At 41.3% G+C, this 12,262-nt stretch overlaps 1 pseudogene; it reads left to right on the top strand.

Moving 5' to 3' along the window:
- The first annotated feature begins 1,900 nt into the window (after nucleotides 1-1,900).
- Nucleotides 1,901-8,841, top strand: LOC145158745 (uncharacterized; annotated as a pseudogene).
- The last annotated feature ends 3,421 nt before the right edge of the window (nucleotides 8,842-12,262 follow it).

Below are 12,262 nucleotides of genomic sequence, written 5' to 3'. Positions count from 1 at the left end.
TAAAGCTAGTAGAATTACTTACCTTGTAGTTGTAGTTGATTGCTTGGAGTTTTAGAGCCTAGCACCAATAGTGTGGATGCCTCAAATGGAAATCACAAATCACCACAAACTTGGAACTTTGAGAGAATAGTAATCACCTTCTTGAAATCGGCCCTCTTACTTTACTCACCACAACTCATGTAATTTCAAGAACCAAAGCCTCCTTTATATAGTGTGGTGGATTAGGGTTACATCCATGTAAACCCTAATACCCATGTCTTTTCATTTCCATGAGATCCATGGGTTAAAGCTCCATGGAGTATCCATGGACTTTCCATGCAAGCCTAGCCCATTCCAAATAAGCATTAGCCCACACTATATAAATACAAGAGCCCATATTTAATTAGTCATACTTTTCATCTCTAAATTAATTCTAGATTAATTATAGATCAATACTAATTAAATACTATGATTTTATATTAATATATTAGGACTTATAATATATTAATAAATCATAACTTATACTATTCTCAAACGATTATCCATAAATTGTTCGGGTGAAGTGCAACCCAAATGGACCATGCCGGGTCGGGTCAAGTACATACCAAATATAGTTATGGACTTAGACACTATATCCAACAGATATGTTGCTGAACCCATCAACAAATCCTCGAGTTTTGATAAACCAAGCACGAGTGGAACAAAAGAGATACCAGAAGAACCAAAGAAAGCATCAAATGTCCCTTCCAAGACAACCGAAACTTAAAAGGAGAAGCCAAAATCAAGCTTCAATATTCATAAATCTCAAAAGCAGTTGGTTGAACAGAAACGCCAAAGAAATCAGAGATACATGAAAAATCTGAATGAGGGAAAACGGTATTGGCAATCTCAAAACCCTAACTACGTTCCTTCCAAGAAAGAGTCAAACGTCAAAGAAAAAGACAAGCCAAACGAAAAGGAAAATTTTAGTCCAAGCTCTTATTATTCCAAAGCTCAGAACCGAACATCTAGTTTCGGTTCCAACACCAGCGCTCAGAAACGAACGTCAAGTTTCGGTCACAACGTCAAGGCTAACAACCGAAAGTCAAGTTTCGGTCCTTCTTACTACCAAAGAAAACCGAATTCAGTGAAGGACATCAAAGGAAAGGGAAAGCTTGATTCAGATTCTGATATCAATAATAAGAAAAAATCAGTTAACCCTAGGATTCAAAAATATACTCCAAAACCATCTAACAACACACCATCTAATACACCACAAATTAAACAAGATAAAAACAAAATCAAGGTGTATACCATCAAAAGAAAAGACCAAACCACTCTAATAAAAAGAACTTATTTGGTTGATATTTCTATTGCTATTCCTTTTTCTGTAAAAGACTCACCAGGGCCCAATAGACTTTGGGTTCCTAAATCTGCTTGAATTTGCAGGTTATAAGTGACGAGCAATTCGATGACGAATGGTACATAGACAGTGGCTGCTCGCGTCACATGACAGGAAGGAGGGAAGAGTTGAGGGAGTTTCGGTCCCTTAAGGATGGTGGATGTGTGAAGTATGGAAATAACTCTTATGGCACAATCAAAGGATATGGAATGATAACCAACGAAGACTTCTCGATTCGAAAAGTAGCTTATGTGGAAGGGTTGCAGCACAACCTCATCAGTGTATCATAATTGGTTGTGGGAACTGGTTTGAAGGTTCCATCCGATGATGAGGGATCAAAAATAATTGAGAAGCAATCCAAAAGAGTTCTGTTGAAGTCTGAACGCAAGGGAGAGATGTATCCTTTAAATCTCAACCTAATTCGAGGAAAACCAGTAATATGCCTGCTGTCAAAGGCGAACACTGATGAAAGCTGGTTATGGCATCGACGCCTATCACACCTGAACTTCAAAGACATTAATAAGTTGGTGCTTGGTGATCATGTTCGAGGCCTTCCTCTTCTCAAGTTTGATAAGGAACACCTATGTGCAGCGTGCGAGATGGGCAAACAAAGCAGAAAGAGCCATCCTGCACGTATCAATACAAAGATTGTTGAAGCTCTTCAACTTCTGCATATTGACTTATGTGGACCTTCGGCTATCGAAAGCTTCGGTGGTAGTAAGTTCGTTCTTGTCATAGTAGATGATTTTTCACGCTTCACCTGGATTTTCTTTCTTAAACAGAAATCAGACGCGACTCCCAAGTTGAAGACGTTTATCAAGCAAGTAGAAGTGCAGCTGCGAAAGCTAGTGATGAATATTAGAAGTGACAATGGGCTTGAATTCAAGAATAAAGATTTTGAGGATTTTCTGGCTGAAAAGGGGATAACTCACAACTTCTCGGCCCCCTATACACCACAACAGGATGGAATTGTTGAAAGACGAAACCGTTCTTTATGTGAGGCAGCCCGAACCATGCTAAGCTTCGCTTCTCTTCCGCTATACTTCTGGGCCGATGCAGTTGTAACCGTGTGCTATACTCAGAACCGATCCTTACTTAACAAACGATTCTCCATCACTCCGTATGAGATTCTGAACAATCGAAAGCCCAACGTTAAGTTTTTCCACGTGTTCGGTTCAAGGTGCTTGATTTTCAATTCCAAAGAGAACCGAAACAAGTTTGACGTCAAAGCCGATGAGGGAATTTTTCTTGGTTATTCACTCACTTCAAAGGCATACAGAGTTTTGAACAAACGCTCCAAACGTATTGAAGAAACATACTATGTAACCTTTGATGACAACTACATGAAGAAAGTTCAAAGAAGCGAAAGTGCCTTGGGGGAAATATTTCCTGAATCAGGACAAGTCTCGGTTCCAATTTCCAACTTGTTTGAAGAGTACATAAGGCTATTTGATGAACCAGAGAAGGCTGTACACTCAGAGGCGAAAGCCGCAGACAACAAAATCGACAATCTGAAAAAGATCATTGATGAAGCTGCAAAAGAAATGGAAAATGAACCTCCTAAACCGACTGGTGGACAACCCTCTACTGACCCTCCAAACAACAGCTCAACGTTCAAGGGGTAGGGTTCATCTGCACCAAAGACAACCGATCTTTCTTTCGAAGGGGAGAATCCAACTCAAGCCCCAACCCATAAAAGTCTAGTCGAGGGGGATAATCCAACTCCATCCCCAACCAATGATAGTCCAATCGAGGGGGATAATCGAACTCCAAAAGAGGAGGAGAATTCTGAACCTGACAATGGATACGCTTTGCCATTTGAGGGGGAGAATGAGAATACAAATGACGAAGGTGATCAATCAGAACTTGAAGAAGAAGTAAATGCAGAGTTGGATCCAACCTATGACCCTAATTACCCTCCTCTAACGAAATGGACTAAGGATCATCCCAAAACACAAATAATTGGTGAATCATCTGAGCGAGTTCTCACACGTTCTCAATTGAAAGCGAAACAAATTGCATTATTCTCTAATGTTGAATTCTGTATGCTTAATTTGTTTGTCTCCAAAGTCGAACCGAAGACGGTTAATGCTGCACTTGATCACGCTGATTGGGTACAAGCTATGCAAGATGAACTCCATGAGTTTGAACGTAATCGAGTTTGGAGGCTGATTCCCACTCCAAAGGATGCTTCAGTGGTGGGCTTAAAATGGGTCTTCAGGAATAAGTTGGACAAAGAGGGCAACGTCATACGCAATAAGGCTCGGTTAATGGTGAAGGGATATTGCCAAGAAGAAGGGATAGACTATGAGGAGACCTTCGCTCCTGTAGCAAGGTTGGAATCAGTTAGAATCTTTCTGGCATATGCTGCTCATAAAAACTTCGAAGTTTTCCAAATGGATATGAAATGTGCTTTCTTGAATGGAGAACTAGAAGAAACGGTGTATGTTGAGCAACCACCTGGGTTCGTGAACGAGAGATACCCTGATCACTGCTATGTGTTAGATAAAGTTGTATATGGTCTGAAGCAAGCACCGAGGGCCTGGTATGAAACTTTAACTCGCTTTCTTAAAATGTCGAAATTCAAGCAAGGTTCGGTTGACCCAACCTTCTTCCGAAAGAAAGAAGGCGAACATCTAATGATAGTTTAGATTTATGTCGATGACATCATCTTCGGCTCCACGAATCCTAGCTTAACGGCTGAATTCAGGAAGTTGATGGAGACTAAATTTGAAATGAGCGCAATGGGTCCGATTAAGTTTTTCCTTGGTTTGAATATAAGACAGGGTCCAGAAGGCATTTTTATCAACCACGAGGCTTACACGAAAAGCTTGTTGGCGAAGTTTGGTATGACGGGAGATTCGAAGGTGAAGGTTCCCATGGCGTTTGGCACAAAGTTAACACCATCTCTGGAAAAACCTGTTGTTGACGTAACACTCTATCGTCAAATGATAGGGTCTCTTATCTATCTAACGGCTAGTAGACCAGACATTATGTTCTCCGTTTGTTATTGTGCCAGGTTTCAAACAAATCCAAGAGAACCTCACATGGTGGCAGTGAAAAATATTTTCTGTTATCTGAAGCGAACCTCTTCTCTCGGTCTTTGGTACCCTGCTAGATCCGGATTCTTTGTTCAAGCCTTTTCTGACGCCGATCTTGGAGGATGTGGTCTGGACCGAAAGAGCACAACTGGTGAATGCCAATTCCTTGACTGTAAACTTGTTAGCTGGCAGTCCAAGAAGCAAACCTGTGTGTCTCTTTCAACAGCCGAAGCTGAGTACATAGCTGCAGCATCCTGTACCTCACAAGTGATATGGATACAAAGCCAACTAAGAGACTACGGACTAAGTATGAAGAAAATACCTCTCTATTGTGACTCAGAAAGCGCGATAAGAATATTTCATAATCCAGTACAACACTCAAAGACAAAGCATATTGCACTGAGATACCATTTCATCAAGGACCATGTAGAAGATGGGAACGTGGAAGTACATTTCGTTCGGTCCTCTGATCAACTGGCTGACATATTCACTAAAGCCTTACCAGAAGCAAGCTTCAATAAAATTTTACAAGGTTTGGGAATGATGGAAGCAGAGTCGGTACCGAACCCTCAAACCTCTCTCTAAAAATTAGACAAGCGAAATAGAGCGAACGCTCGGTCTATTTTGGTTCCGGATATTTCGGGAACCGAAATGAACCGAACGCTCGGTCTATTTCATCTCCGGAATTTTAGGGAACCGAAATGAACCGAACGCTCGGCTTATTTCGCTTCATTCTTTTAAGGTTTGGTTTCGGCTGTATATTTTGTAAACTCATTTTTAAGTTTATTTCTTACTCTATTTTCTCTTTCATTTTTTCAAGAGTGTTTAGTGTTAATTTTTTTTTGTTTTTTTTTTGTTTTTATTATTTTTCAGAAAATTCAAAAATCGATATATATATATATATATATATATATATATATATATATATATATATATATATTTTGTTTGTGTGGTTTGCTTGTTTGCTTATTCTCTTTACTAGGTACCAAGTTCATCATTGCTACATAAATTGGAGGTAGGGCAGGTATGATTATTTTGATATGAACTAGTTAAGTGTCCCTAGAAGCATGTTGTTGCATGTAGACCGAAGCCTCTAAGACTAGGAGCAAGGCCTTAATGATTCGATCTATACCTATCGTTTCTTCCCAATCAGGCTGATAAATCCACTCAAGTCAAGAGCTACCTTACTCTTCTCAAATGAGTTAAGAGTTTTCTACTTTGTCATGTTTATACAGCATAGGTACTTTCGGTTCCTTAACCACCTCCTTTACATTCTCCATCAACTTTCGTTTCAACACGGTAACCCTTGAGACTCTCAGATATTACCACTGAGGTTTATGGTTGCATAAAATCTGTGTTTATGATCTTAGATGTGTACACCACGTGCTAAGTGAGACCCAAAATCCAACACCAACAATGAATTGACGGTGAATATTTATATTCAAGATCTTACTTGTTACCTAACGGAATCTCAGTTTATTTTTGAGTGGTCTTTTATGAAATTGTCTAACACCAAGACATTTCTTCCCAAAAAGATCCAGTTTGTTTTTGTTTTTGAGATTTTTATAACATCTTCAGTCACAACAAATTATATCCAACCTACTTGTTCAACAGACCACATCGGTCTCACAAGTACTTCATCTAACGTTCGGTCTTATGTTAAGAATCGATGTTCGGTTGAAGATAAGCCACCCTTTAGACTATTATTTAAAAGAAGCCTTTCGGTGTTTCTTTACAAACACTCGATCGTATTTTCTCGGGGAACCACGCAAGCACTTCAAGTCTCTCTTGACTTTGAAGGAAGAGATTCTTGCCCGGAATCATCTGCTTTATGTCTTCTTACAGACATCACTCACATCCTATACACGTTTTGCTTTATTTCTTTATCTTTCGCACACTTTTACACGAAAATACTTGTGGTTTTCCATAATTCTGATTGATGTTCCTTATGGCTCGTTTAAAGTTTATTTTTGGCGCGACAATGGTTATTTTAACATCTGGAGCGAAAGTGAAGTTGAAAAGACGATATGTGGATAAGATTTTGGGCGCGTGAATTTGAACGGTTTCTAAACCCACGCTTGATGACGTCTATCTGGGGAAACCAAGCTGTCACATCGCGCTTTTTCAGGCGACGTTTCAGTGGTCGTATCATCATCACGAAGATTCTTTCTCTCTCCTGGCAACGGTATATAAAGGGTTTCTCGCACAAATTGTACCTTCTTACCTTCTTCAAACTCTCTCAAATACACAAGGCGATCAGCAACTGTTCATCTTCTTTCTTACATCAACAATGGCGGATTCATCATCTGTTCAAGATCAAACTGTTTCGTCTTCGTTGCTCGTGATCAAACCCAATCAGAACATGATTATTCAACTAAACCCCTTTCTGTATGATTCGTACATGCTCTAAGTTGTCGAATGTCTCAAATACTCTCCTCTGGTAATCGCACTCACACAGGTGGAATCTGTCCCAATGTCTCTATTATCCCAAGTCTATTCTACTGCATCCTATGACAAGAACAAGGAGAGGATCTACTTTCAAATCTTCTCTCACAAGGCATCAATTTCGAAAGGGCGATTCTGTTCCCAGTTAAAGCTTGCTGTCGATACCTCTGTTATCTCTCTTGATTTCGTCACCACAACCTAACTGTTTACGATGCTTTATGATATGGGGTACACTGATGTTCTTACCACAGTGACGAAGATTAAGAAATCGTGTTTGCCGCGACAATGGAATGGTTTGCTTACTCTTCTCAACAAGGGTTTAGCGGAGAGGGTTGCTGGGTCAGATGGTACCAGTAAGGGTTTTCTGACCATTCTCTATGGTCTCTACAATGGCATTAACCTCGATTATGGGTCAATAATTTGGTTGCAACTGGTGCAAAGTCTCAACACCTCGACGAGACATTCTGAGATTTCTTATGGTCGGTTCTGGACCATCGTCACACGAAGGGCCATTGACACTTTACAGATTCCAGTCATGAAAGATGCATTGGTCTCCTCTGTGGCTACTTTTCATACGAAGAAGATCATCGTCTCTGATGCCACCAAGTTCTCCCACAATGGTTCAATACCTGAAACGATGTACAGGTGTGTGTCAACCGAAAGTAAAGTGATGGCTGACTACCGAAAGCTTCCTCCCAAAGGACCAAGAGAACTAACTCCTGAACAGCAAGCTGCTTTAGATGCTGTGGAGAAGCCAGCCAACCGAGGAAAAAGGGAAAATACCAAGAAATTGGCAACCGAAGGTCCTTCGTCTAAGCCTGTCAAGTCTAAAAAGCGAAAGGCTGAAAAGGGTGATTCTTCGGCTCCAAAGAAAGTTAAGAAGATGGAAAGGAAATCCAAGAGTCCTTCTCCTTCAAGCTCAGACCATGATGAGGAGCAATCGGCAGAAGAGGAAGAAGAAGTTCAGCATCATGGTTCACCGAGAGGTAATACACCTCCTCGTTCTCCAACTCCTACTGAACAACTTCATGACAAGATTCTTACTCCTCATCCATCTCCACCGAAATCTACTGTTCCAGTTTCGGTTGCTCCCATTCCACCACCTACTACATCTCAAACCACCACTTCTGTGCCACCACCACCGCCAGTTAATACCGTACCATTTTCTACAACTCCTTTACCACCTCCTATCTTTTCACAAGCAACTACCACCACAACAACCGAATAAACGTCAACGTATCTGATACGGGGGCTAATACTGCAACCGAACCTCCTGTTACATCCAAACCTCATTCACCCTCACCCTCAACAGATTCTAGTGATACTCTCGATGGTGATAATGTTGAGTTTGACTCGACTTATTACAGTCCTTATCGACTTCCAACTGATGAAGATGAAGAGGCTCCTGTCACCAGACAACAAGTGCAGAGTCTAGATGAAAAACTTGATCAATTGTTTGCCTCTACAAAAACGTATAATGATGTTGTGCTCAAAGCTTTTCTGGACACCGCTTTTGAGCAATATACAGGAGCTATAGACAAATCAACGAAGGCAGTTGAAGCATCAACCTCTTCCTGCCAAAAGGCTACAACTGAAGTTGCAGAACTTATTCACAGTTCCAAGATTTTTCTTGAATCCCTCAAAAGTCATGCTGATTCAAATGCAGCTAAAGTGAACACTTCAGTTGACTCTTTATCAAAGTCACTTCAAGAGGAGCAAGCCAAATTCGAGAATGTTTGTTCTTCAATTCAAGCTGAGAACACTTCTCTTCTTAGCTCGGTGAATTTTAGGCTTGAAACACTCCATGCTGATTTAGCAAAGAAGAGTGCCTTAAGGGAGGATCTTGCACGTCAAACCTCTACCATTGAAGTTCAGAAGGTTCAATTGGCTCAAGCTGAAAGGGAGATTTCCTTGTTGAAAACTGAGCATGCTGTTTTTCGGAGTTGTGCTGGTGATGTTCTGAATATGCTGAACAATATTATTAATTGCTCATGATCCGGTTCTTACACTGACCATCCGAAATCACCTGACTTCCAAGCTTCTTCCTGCCCTTGCACTTTTACATGAAATGAAGGGTGTTTCGGAGCGATTCATACCTCCAAAACAAGGGGGAGAAGGTGCTCAGACAACTCAACCGAAGGTCACTGTCAAAACAGAACCGAAGGGTAATGAAGCTTCGGGTTCTGGTAATCAAGATAAGAAGAAGGGACTTGCTGATGATAGTGATGAAGAAGAAACAATTGCTGAAGCCCTGAAACGAAAGAAAAGGGATAAGGAATTGGATGAAACCCTTCGGGTTGCAAAGGAAGCAGAAGAGAGGGAGCGAAAGAACAAGGAAGAGCAAGATGCCTTAATTTGCAAAAAGGCCTTGTTTCCTCCTTGGACTAGGGAAACGCTCATCAAAGAAGCGATAGAGTTTCCAAGCGTGTACTGGCTGGAACCTGTAGCTTCGTTTGATTGTGAGAATTCGAGGGACTCACAGTTTGATATGCCTATAACACGAAAGGCATTTACTTTTCACTGCTTTGATTCGACTGTTCAAGTTCCCTTACCTCACCCTCAGGTTGATCGTGAACTTATCGATTTTTATCTCAAGTTCGGTCAGCCTCAGTACCTAACATGGAGTGCACAAAAGATCATAACAGTCAAGGTGCTGAAACCTTCGCCTGCAGGGAAGTTTGTCAGTGTTAATTTCAAAATAACCCGAGGTTCAGCCAACTCGGTTTCTGTTGTATCCCTGGCAGATCTTCCTAACCTGAATCCTCATGATTGGATCCTGTTGTTCAACATCTTGCTCACTAATGCGAAAGAATATGAGCCGATCCTAGATCATCTGAAGAGGATGTTGGCTTCCTATATCCATGAAGTTGCTGCAATGGATCAGGAGATTGCTAAAGTTTTGAAGAAGAAACCCACTATAAAGCCAACTGCAAAACCTGGAGATGTGAACAAGATGAAGATGGGGCAAATTGATTCTACACATCTCACAGTGATGTTCACAAGAGGCGAAGCTAACAGATTTCTTTTCGCTCTTGTTGATAAGCATCTGTTCTCAACGGACTGCTTGGAGCACATAATCAATATCATCCATCGATGCAAGCAGAACTCTGAGGCAGACAAGAAGAACTTCACGGACATGCTTCGGTGGTATATCACTTTTCGTCATACTCTACTGGCCATTATACCGAAGGTGTTCAAGACTGTCAAGAAGTCTTCTATAGCTCAACCGAACTGAGCTCTCGGCTCCATTGACGCAAAGGGGGAGATTGTTGAGTATTTTGTGTTGCGTCATGGGCTTAGTATTGTATATCCGGATTGGGCCTGTCCATCCGTGATTATTAAGTAGGGTTTAGATATAAATAGTGCATGCATGTATGCCATAGATACGGTCGTAATTATTATTTTATTGCTTTGTAACCCTAAACACCTCTACAGTCGAAGTTCTTAATCGAGCTCTTCTGAGGTGTTAAAGCTTAATCATTCGACATCAGTTAAACCATTCCTGTGTTCTTCATTACGTCTTTAATTGTTTTTTTGCTTAGAATCTATCGATCCTACTAGAACTTTGTTCCAACAACTTGTTAACGTTACCTAACGGCCACGTTAAATGTAACAGAGACGTTACTGCCTTGGCTGAGACCCGGTCTTGGCCTCAGAGAGCTAAAGTCGGAGCGATAGCTCATTTCTCGTCACAAGGGAAGAACATCCTATGTGATCGCCTCATTCACCCACAACCAATGAGAAAGCTACAAATATCCTGGGTGACGCCCAGAACTGATGTCACATGACGGTTAGTTAGCGTGAATAGATCTCCCAGTAAGAGGAGGCCACGTATCACACTCACGAGAGACGGTCCCCACGATCCGTTAGTAACAGGTATAAAAGGATCTCTTCCACCTCAAGGAAGGGATCCATCTTCTCTCTCACTGAATTTACCCTAATTCTCTCTCTCAGAAAACTAACTTGATCGTCGGAGTGACGTCCCGGGAGAACACCCGGTCGTCCTCTAACGATTCTTCTGTGATTGTGTTCTCAAGAAAGCTCCCAAAGCAGTCATATCATCAAGCATCCAAATCCATTGAAGAGCATGTCACAACAATAGTCATGTACGATAGAATGAGGACTCTTGATCCACACTCTCTTACCTGTTTCTCGTTTGGTTGTGGTTCTAGAGTGGGATCATCTGTCCGGGTGACTATCTTACCTTCGAGTATATACGGCCATGCATTCCTTGGATTGTTGATATTGAGTATGTTTCTATGTTGTAGTGATCTGTTAGATCTATGTTCTGGTATCGAGTATGCTGCTATGATGTAGTGATTTGTTAGATCTGTCTCCTAGTATTGAGTATGTGGCTTTGTGGTAATAATCTGTAGAACTGTATGTTATCTGTGCTTGTTGGTTATCATCTATGAGTGCCCTTAGGTACTGTCGGCGGTCATGTAGGATAGCCTGAGAACTCTTGGTCTAGGCTCTCTTGCATGTTCCTTATTTGGTTGTGGCTCTAGAGTAGGACCATCTGTTCGGGTGGCTATCTCACCTCTGGTTACTTATGGTTACACATTCTATGGGGGTTAGATGGTAGGGGGACTGTATACTGTGAGAGGATTAGTATTCAGTAGTGAGTTGTATGATTGTTGTTTTTCTGTATTATGTGCTTACTTGATCCTGATTGTTTATATGTCGACATATTGTATTTGGTTTGGGTTGAGGCGGTCCTGCTTTGTGTGGTAGGCCAAGATACCCGGTGAGGGCCGGTTGTAAGCCGTAGGCACAGAGGCTCGGGAAGAGCGATAGGGTTGAGGCGGTAGGCCAACAAACCCTGGGTATTCCACCCCAAAGGCTGACTGGACTCGAGTTATATAATTGCATTCCAATCTAGGGTATTCCATCCCAAGGATGATTAAACCCTATGATTGAATGGGCGTGGGGTATTCCAACCCGAGGGTTGATTGGACCCGACATGATTGTCATGGTATATGGTGATATTGGCATTCCAACCTGGGGTATTCCATACTGGGGATGACTGGACCCAGAGGTTGAGTGGGCCTGGGGTATTCCAACCCAAAGGTTGACTGGACCCAGCATGTTTGATTGTATATGTGATCTGTTTATATGGTGGTATTTTGGGGGAAACTCACTAAGCTTTATGCTTATCCAGTTATTTATTGTTTCAGATATCATTGGTGTCTATGGGAAGGCGAAGGCGGGACTATACACACGCATCAGCAGCATTGATCATATCGCATTTTCTATAGAACTCTGGTTTTGAACACATGTAATTTGGAATAAACGGTTTTCTTAATAATGAGTTTATATATTGGAAAGTTTTCACCTTAATAAAAATGAAAAAATTTTGTTGTGAAAATGGGATGTTATAGTTTGTGCCCTATTTAAGCAACTTAAGACACCCTTT

The sequence above is a fragment of the Lactuca virosa genome, chromosome 2 (assembly GCF_052849685.1).
Source record: "Lactuca virosa cultivar CGN04683 chromosome 2, Lactuca_virosa_CGN04683_v6, whole genome shotgun sequence".
In the NCBI taxonomy this organism is placed as follows: domain Eukaryota; kingdom Viridiplantae; phylum Streptophyta; class Magnoliopsida; order Asterales; family Asteraceae; genus Lactuca; species Lactuca virosa.
Note: the sequence above shows the minus strand (reverse complement) of the source record. Positions and strands in the feature narration are given on the sequence as shown.